Here is an 8,924-nt window from a genome sequence, read left to right as displayed (position 1 = left end):
GGTGGAAAGGGTCCGTTTACACATGAGCTGCGTGAACCCTCTCTAATGGGGCGGTTAGTGACCTGAAGAATGTGGTGACTAAGACAGGTGGGACAAGGGCCACCCCTCGATTTCCCATGTATTGTACCTGATGGAGAGGGACCCTATCCCAAGAGGAGAGAGAGTACAGATGCACTGGCTGACCGAGGCATTGGCTGCAGGGTCAAGGAGGTCTGTGCATGTAGCAAGCGTTGGTGCCCTGGTGTGGTTTTCCAGCCCAGCCCAGGGAACCTTTGCCCAAAGATGGCTGTGGTGAGAGAATGAATGAGAATGCTTTATCCTTGGAACTGTTGTAGGCAGCAGGTGCCTAGCATGAGAGCAGGTGCCACTCACAAGGATGACTGATGGGGACGTGAAGGAGCCCTGGATAGCAGAGCTACATCTGTAGCTGTGTTTTAAGCCCATGGAGCCCGAAGGTCAGCAGCACGGCGTGCAGACGCTGAATTGCACCATGGAGTACACTCAGCCCCACTCAGAAGGCGATGCTGCCTAACGGTTACAGCGCAGAGGCTCGGTTGGACACAACCAGATTTGTATCCTGGTTATGCCATTGGCTAGCTGTGTCTCAGAGAAGTTTCTTATCCTCTCTTCAGTGGCAGCGTCCTCACCTGTCACGGGGAGAACAATTCCCATCCCACAGAACTGCTAAGAAAGTAAAGGAGGTAAAATACTTCACATAGATCCTGGCCTCTGGGAAGTAGTCAGCAAATAGTTGCTATTTTTATTGTTGCTATTTTTACAAATGTTGTGGAGGGACAGCCGCTGTGGGGCTTTGTTTGGTTTTGTTGCCCAGCATCTCTTCCTTTGCAGAAGCAGTTCCTCCACACCCCCTCCCACAGATACATGGTTCTGGTGTCTGGCTAACCCCAGGACTTGGACCCCTGCTGACAGGGGACAGGCAAGTGACCAAGCTGGCCAGTGAAAATCTCTCTCCCAGGGACTGGAACCCTAAATGCAGACACACAGGAAGTTAGCTGGCACTGAGTCATCCCAGGACAGGGAATTCCACGCAGTTCCCGGAGCTGCTCCTCTTCATCCCTCATAGGGTCTGGTGTCCAACTCGCTTTCCCAGAGTCGGAGCTTGGCCAGTATTCCCCCAGTGAGCCTCTCGTTAGCATCCATCAGTCAGAGTCAGTTTTTACTGTTTACAGCCAAGTGTCTCTGACTAACAAAACAGCCATGGGGGAGACGCCTCTACAAAGACGGGCCATCAGAGTGGGAGCCGGGGACTCAGAGGCTGCGGGAGGGCGCGACCTTCCCACTTCCTCTCCGCCCTCTTCACAGGCTATCCTGAAGGCTTCTCTGGCACTCTTTTTTTGAGACAGTGTCTCGCTCTGTCGGCCAGGCTGGAGTGCAGTGGCACGATCTCGGCTCACTGCAACCTCCGTCTCCCGGACTCAAGTAATTCTCCCGCCTCAGCCTCCCGAGTAGCTGGGATCACAGGCATGTGCCACCACGCCCAGCTAATTTTTGTATTTTTAGTAGAGACAGGGTTTCACCATGCTGGCCAGACTGGTCTCAAACTCCAACCTCAGGTAATCTGCCTGCCTCAGCCTCCCAAACTGCTGGGATTACAGGCGTGAGCCACCGTGCCCATCCTCTGGCACTCTTTTTTAAACGTATTTAATTTTGTTTTATCATGGTAATATATGTACTTAATTGTGAGATTCAAATAGTAATAAAGAAAGTTGGAGACTGGGCACGGTGGCTCATGCCTGTAATCCCAGCACTTTGGAAGGCCAAGGTGAGAGTATGACTTAAGTCCAGGAGTTCAAGACCAGCCTGGGCAATGTACGGAGGCCTCATTTCTACAAACAAATTTTTTTAATTAGCCTGGTGTAGTCCTAGCTACTTGGGAGGCCAAGGTGGGAGGATTACCTGAGCACAGGAGGTGGAGGCTACAGTGAGCCATGGTCACGAGACTGTACTCCAGCCTGGGCAACAAAGTAAGACCCTGTCTCAAAAAAAAAAAAAAAAAGAAGAAGAAGAAAGGAAGAAAGTTGGAATAGCTGGGTAGACATCTGGAAAAGATGATGCTGGACCAAAATATGAGGATAAATTCCAAATTGATCAAATATTTAAATGTAGAAAGTGAAAACTTAAAGTCACTATAAGAAAACACAGATGAATGATTTTATAACTTTTTTTTTCTTTTTCTTTTTTGAGACGGAGTCTCACTCTGTCACCCAGGCTGGAGCGCAGTGGTGCGATCTCGGCACGCTGCAAGCTGTGCCTCCCGGGTTCATGCCATTCTCTTGCCTCAGTCTCCCGAGTAGCTGGGACTACAGGCACCTGCTGCCACACCTAGCTAATTTTTTGTATTTTTAGTAGAGATGAGGTTTCACCGAGTTAGCCAGGATGGTCTCGATCTCCTGATCTCGCAATCTTCCTGCCTCGGCCTCCCAAAGTGCTGTGATTACAGGTGTGAGCCACCGCGCCCAGCCCAACTTCGTAATTTTTGAGTGGAGAGGGTCTTTCTAATTATGATTCAAAATCCAGAATCTATAAATTATTTGTAAATATGACTACATATGAATTGAAAACTTAGCAGAAAGCAGTAGCAAAGACAAATGAAAAACTTAAAAAAAAAAATTGCAACACAAAGGGTTAATTTTTCTAAAATATAAACAGCTCATAGAAATCAACAAGGAAAAAGCCAAAAACCCAGTAGGAATGTGGGCAAAGGACATAATAAAAGAGTTCAGAGAAAAGGAAATGTAAATGGCTGTTAAACATTTAAATGATTCTTTACCTCTGCCGGCATGGTGGCTCATGTCTGTAATCCCAGCACTTTGGGAGGCCGAGGCGGGTGGATTGCCTGAGCTCAGGAGTTTGAGACCAGCCTGGGCAACACGGTGAAACCCTGTCTCTATTAAAATACAAAAAATTAGCCAGGCATGGCGGCGTGTGCCTGTAGCCCCAGCTACTTGGGAGGCTGAGGCAGGAGAATTGCTTGAACCCGGGAGGCGGAGGTTGCAGTGAACCGAGATCGTGCCAATGCACTCCAGCCTGGGTGACAGAGTGAAACTTCGTCTCCAAAAAAAAAAAAAAAAAAGACTCTTAACCTCACTCATAATACAGAAAGAGATCTTTCCCCATCCATCAGATTGGCAAAAACCCAAAAGTTTGACAACACATTCTTCTGATGAGGCTATGGGAAAATATTCTCATACAATTCTAGTGGGAGAATAAGACGGTATGACCCCTATAGAGAGCAATTAGGCAACATCTATCGAAAGTACACATGTGTTTGCCCTTTCGCCTTTGGAAATTAATCTTACAGCTATATTTGCACACAAACAAAATAACGTATGTATAAGGTTATTCATTTCAGCACTATTGGTACTAAGAAAAGCCTGAAAACACACCAAAACGCTAATAAAAAAAAAAAAAAGCCAAAGACTTGTTTAAATTTTTTAAAACTCCATCCCCTGCTACATCTCATCCTTATCTCCATTTCTCGATTTTCAATTTAAGCATTGTCTGCTGATTTTTTTTTTTAATATGGAAGAGAAGTGTTTAGGGATATTATATATCCCCCTCACTCCTACTGCACACACACAGAGCTATACTCACTGTCTTCGTTTTTCCAAAATGATTACATTGTATTTTTTTTTGTTGTTGTTAAGTTAGTATTCAGTACTTGAATATCACAACTATTCGAATATTGTTTACAATTGAAACACATAGTATGGCATGATTAACATTCCTTTTTTTTCTTTTTTTTGAGACAGAGTCTCGCTCTGTTGCCCAGGCTAGAGTGCAGTGGCGTGATCTCAGCTCACCTCAATTGCAAGCTCTGCCTCCTGGGTTCATGCCATTCTCCTGCCTCAGCCTCCCGAGTAGCTGAGACTACAGGCGCCTGCCACCACACCCAGTTAATTTTTTGCATTTTTTAGCAGAGACGGGATTTCACTGTAGCCAGGATGGTCTCGATCTCCTGACCTTGTGATCTGCCCACCTCAGCCTCCCAAAGTGCTAAGATTACAAGCATGAGCCACTGTGCCCGGCCTTAACATTCCTTTCTTAAAACATTTTTTTGGTCCAGAGTTAATAGTTACCTTGTTTTCTGTTTACCATTTTGAATGTATTTATTAATAATGAGTCCTTCAAATACTTTATATATCATACATTTTGGATCACCTATCAGTTCTATTTTCCACTAGAGATACTACTATGATTACCCTTCAAGTTATTGATCTACTATGCACTGATGCCTTAGTCCATTTTCTGTTGTTGTAACAGAATACCACCAACTGGGCAATTTATAAAGAAAGGAATTTTATTTAACTCATGATTCCAGAGGCTGGGAAGTCCAAGAGCATGCCACTGGCATTTGATGAGGGCCTTCTTGCTGTGTCATAACATGGCAGAGGGTATCACATGGTAAGAGGGCAAGAGTGTGCCAGCTCAGGGCTTCCTTCCTCTTCTCTGAAAGCCACCAGTCCCATCATGGGGGCCTCTGATGACCTTATCTAATCCTAATTACCTCCCAAAAGTCCCACCTCCAAATGCCATCAACATATTCATTTTGGGGTTAAGTTTCCAACACATGAAATTTGAGAGTCACATTCAAACCATATCAACTAGTTGCCTTCTAAGCATACTGCATAGTTGCCACCTTAAAAATCTATCTTTACTTTCATCCTGAGAACTTCCTTTGCTCACTCCATCTCACATACTAAATCCACTGTGGGGTCTGGATCCCAGGTCTCCTTGATTTATTCATTCATTTTGGTAAAATATATCCTCTAGTAGCTTCTTAAGAAAGGGTACCCAGAAAAGTTTCTTTTGTGTGTGTGTGGGGGGGGGGGGGGATTTGTTGTTTTTTTGTTTTGTTTTGTTTTTGAGACAGGGTCAGCCTTCCAAATAGCTGGGACTACAGGCACATGCCACCATGCTCAGCTAATTTTTGTTGTTGTTGTTGTTGTTGTTGTTTTGAGACAGGGTCTTACTGTGTCACCTAGGCTGGAGTGCAGTGGCAAAATCTCAGCTCACTGCAACCTCTGCCTCCCAGGCTCAAGTGATCCTCCCACCTCAGCCTCCCAAGTAGCTGGAACCACAGGCATGCACCACCACACCCAGCTATTTTAAAAATATTTTTTGTAGAGACAGGGTTTCACCAGTGCCCAGGCTGCTCTCAAACTCCTGGGCTCAAGCAGTCCATCTGCCTCAGCCTCCCAAAGTGCTAAGATGACAGGAGTGAGCCACTGCACCCAGCCCAGAAAAAAATTGAGGTCTTGCATGTCTGAAAATGCCTTCGTTATACCATCACACTTGGTTGTTACTTTGGCTATGTATACCAGCTAGGCAATGTTTTTTTCCAAATGCTCCATTTCCTCCCAGCATCCATGTGGTTGTGGAGGAGTCTGATGCCATTCTATTTCTGTCTATTTGTTGTGGCCTGTTTCATCTCTCAGGAAATCTCTAGGAATCTTCTCTTGATTCCTGATGTTCTCAAATTTCATGATAATGTGCTTGGTATGAGGTTTTATTTTACTCTTATTAATTATGTTGTTCGGGAACTTCATGGGATATTTTCATTATGACTTTCATGTCCTTCAGTTCTGAAAATGTTTTTCATAGTATTTCTTTGATAATTTTCTCCCCTCCAGTTTTCTCTGTTCTTTCTGAATATGCTATCAGTTGAATGTGGAACTCCTAATTCAACCTTCTCAATTCCATATTATTTTTCTCCTACTTTCTGAATCTGTGTCTTTTATTTACACTGTGAGATTTTATCAACTTTTTTTTTTTTTTTTTTTGAGATGGAGTCTTGCTCTGTCACCAGGCTAGAGTGCAGTGGCTTCATCTCAGCTCACTGCAACCTCTGCCTCACGGGTTCTAGCAATTCTTCTGCCTCAGTCTCCCAAGTAGCTGGGACTACAGGTGTGCACCACCTTGCCCAGCTAATTTTTGTATTTTTAGTAGAGACGGGGTTTCACCATATTGGCCAGGATGGTCTCGATCTCTTGACCTCATGATCTGCCCACCTCAGCCTCCCAAAGTGCTGGGATTACAGGCATGAGCCACTGTGCCCGGCCGAGACTTTATCAACTTTATCTCCTAAACTTTCCCTTTTTTTTTCCTCTATCTATCACCCAGGCTGGAGTTCAGTGGCATGATCTCTGCTCACTGCAACCTCCACCTCCCAGGTTCAAGCAATTCACCTGCCTTAGCCTCCCATGTAGCTGGGATTACAGGCACACACCAACACACCCAGCTAATTTTTGCATTTTTAGTAGAGACGGGTTTCACCATGTTGGCCAGGCTGATCTCGAACTCCTGAACTCAAGGGATCTGCCTGCCTTGGCCTCCCAAAGTGCTAGGATTAGATGCGTGAACCACTGTGCCTGGCCTAAACTTTCTTTTGAATGTTATTATACTTTTAGTTTCTAAGAGCTCCTTCTTATTCTCTGATTTTTGTAGGATCTTGTTCTTTCATAAATTGATAGTCCTTTTGATACATATATATTTTTTTGCTCCTTGACTTTTTGCTGCTTCCTCCAAGTTTCTTTTTCTTTTTTCTTTTTGTTTCTGTCTTTCGTGCAATCAATCTACCATGTTAAATGTAATTCTGCAACCATTCTTAAATGTTGGAGTCTTCTAAGTCCAGTCTCTCTTGCATTTTTCAGACTGTCAGTTTTTAAAAATAACTCCCTAAATAATATACAAGTGTATTCTCATCGCCAAAGATTCAAACAATAGAAAAGTATACTGAGAAAAATGTAAATGTTCCCACTCACTCCCACTCCTGTTCCCAAAAGTAACCACCAACAACAGTTTGGTGTGCCATGACAACTTTCTACCACACAGAATAATGTCTTCTGAGTTAATGCAGAAGTAATAAGTTGATTTCGTGTGTGTGTGTGTGTGTGTGTTTAATTTGTCCATTTAACTTATGGGAGTTATTTTATATTTGAATGAATTACCCAATATTAGGAGATCACATACAAACCCAGATTCCCAAGTTATCATTAAAAAATTGGGAAGTCGAGAAATAGGAATGCTTTTACACTGTTGGTGGAAGTGTAAATTAGTTCAACCACAGTGTGGCGATTCCTCAAGGATCTAGAACCAGAAATACCATTTGACCCAGCAATCCCGTTACTGGGTATATACCTAAAGGATTATAAATCATTCTACTATAATGACACATGTACATGTATGCTTATTGCAGCACTATTTACAGTAACAAAGACTTGGAACCAACCCAAATGCCCATCAATGGTAGACCAGATTAAGAAAATGTGGCACATGGCCGGGCGCGGTGGTTCACGCCTGTAATTCCAGCACTTTGGGAGGCTGAGGTGGGTGGATCATGAGGTCAGGAGATCAAGACCATCCTGGCTAACATGGTGAAACCCCGTATCTACTAAAAATACAAAAAATTAGCCGGACGTGGTGGTGAGCACCTGTAGTCCCAGCTACTCGGGAGGCTGAGGCAGGAGAATGGCATGAACCCAGGAGGCGGAGCTTGCAGTGAGCCGAGATCACGCCACTGCACTCCAGCCTGGACAACAGAGCGAGACTCTGTCTAAAAAAAAAAAAAAAAAGAAAAGAAAAAGAAAATGTGGCACATATACACCATGGAATACCATGCAGCCATAAAAAGGAATGAGTTCATGTCCTTTGCAGGGACATGGATGAAGCTGGGAGCCTTCATTCTCAGCAAACCAACACTGGAACAGAAAACCAAATACCACATGTTCTCATTTATAAATGGGAGTTGAACAGTGAGAACACATGGACACAGGGAGGGGACCATCACATACCAGGGCCTGTCGGGGGCAGGGGGCAAGGCGAGAGAGAGCATTAGGATAAATACCTAATGCATGCAGGGTTTAAAACCTAAATGACGGGTTGACAGGTGCAGCAAACTACCATGGCACATGTATACCTATGTAACAAACCTGCACATTCTGCACATGTATCCCAGAATTTAAAGTATAATAATAAAAAAAAATATTGGGAAGTCTGGCAACACTGGCCCCATATACCTGAATTATGAAGGGGGCATATTTTTTACAGTTCTCCTGGTTCCCACCTGGCCTGTGCCCACTTGTATTACTTGCCTGGTTCCCATAAGCATTGCAGCTGGTGACCCCTACGTTAAAGTGTTGGTAGGTGCTCTGGAAGTTGTTAACACATTCATCACTAACTATTAACAGATTAGTCCACCAGATCATAGGAAGGTGTGTTGGGCAGGAGCACATAAAGGGGGAAGGATTCCTTTCAGAAGGACATGAAAAAGGGTGAACTGGAGTGGGCTGGACTCTGGGTCAGTGAGACTGTTGGACCTAGAAGATAAGATGTCTGCACTGGCTGCAGACTGAAGAGTGATCCCTGATGTCCGAGTAGTCTTTTTTCCACTGATCTTCCCCAGTTGAGATTTCATGGCAGCACAGCACAGTTCTCACGTCTGAGTAGATGACTTGGTACAAGCTCAAGGGTAGATGAGTCAGTAAGCAGCAGAGATGCTGAGTTTCTATCGGGAGAGGACGCTCAGTGTGAGCTGCCTGTCACCTCGGCCATGGCATCCTCAGTGGCTGCCACTCACCCTCACACAGCTGATAGCCAAGGCCTATTCCTCACCACTTTTACCAGAGTCAGAGAGGGGACCCATTGTGGTCATTTGTTCCTGAGCAGTGTCTCTTGTGCATCAAAGGCAAGCTCTGATCTCTTTATACAATTCTTCGATCTTATTTAACCTGGTAAACAGCTACACACCCACTCATCCAAGACACATCATAATTTAATCCAAGATGAATGATAATGAGTACAGACTGGCCGGGCACAGTGGCTCATGCCTGTAATCCCAGCATTTTGGGAGGCCGAGGTGGGCAGATCACCTGAGGTCAGGAGTTCAAGACCAGCCTGGCCAA

The sequence above is a fragment of the Papio anubis genome, chromosome 8 (assembly GCF_008728515.1).
Source record: "Papio anubis isolate 15944 chromosome 8, Panubis1.0, whole genome shotgun sequence".
NCBI classification, from domain to species: Eukaryota; Metazoa; Chordata; class Mammalia; order Primates; family Cercopithecidae; genus Papio; species Papio anubis.
This window is presented reverse-complemented; position numbering follows the sequence as displayed.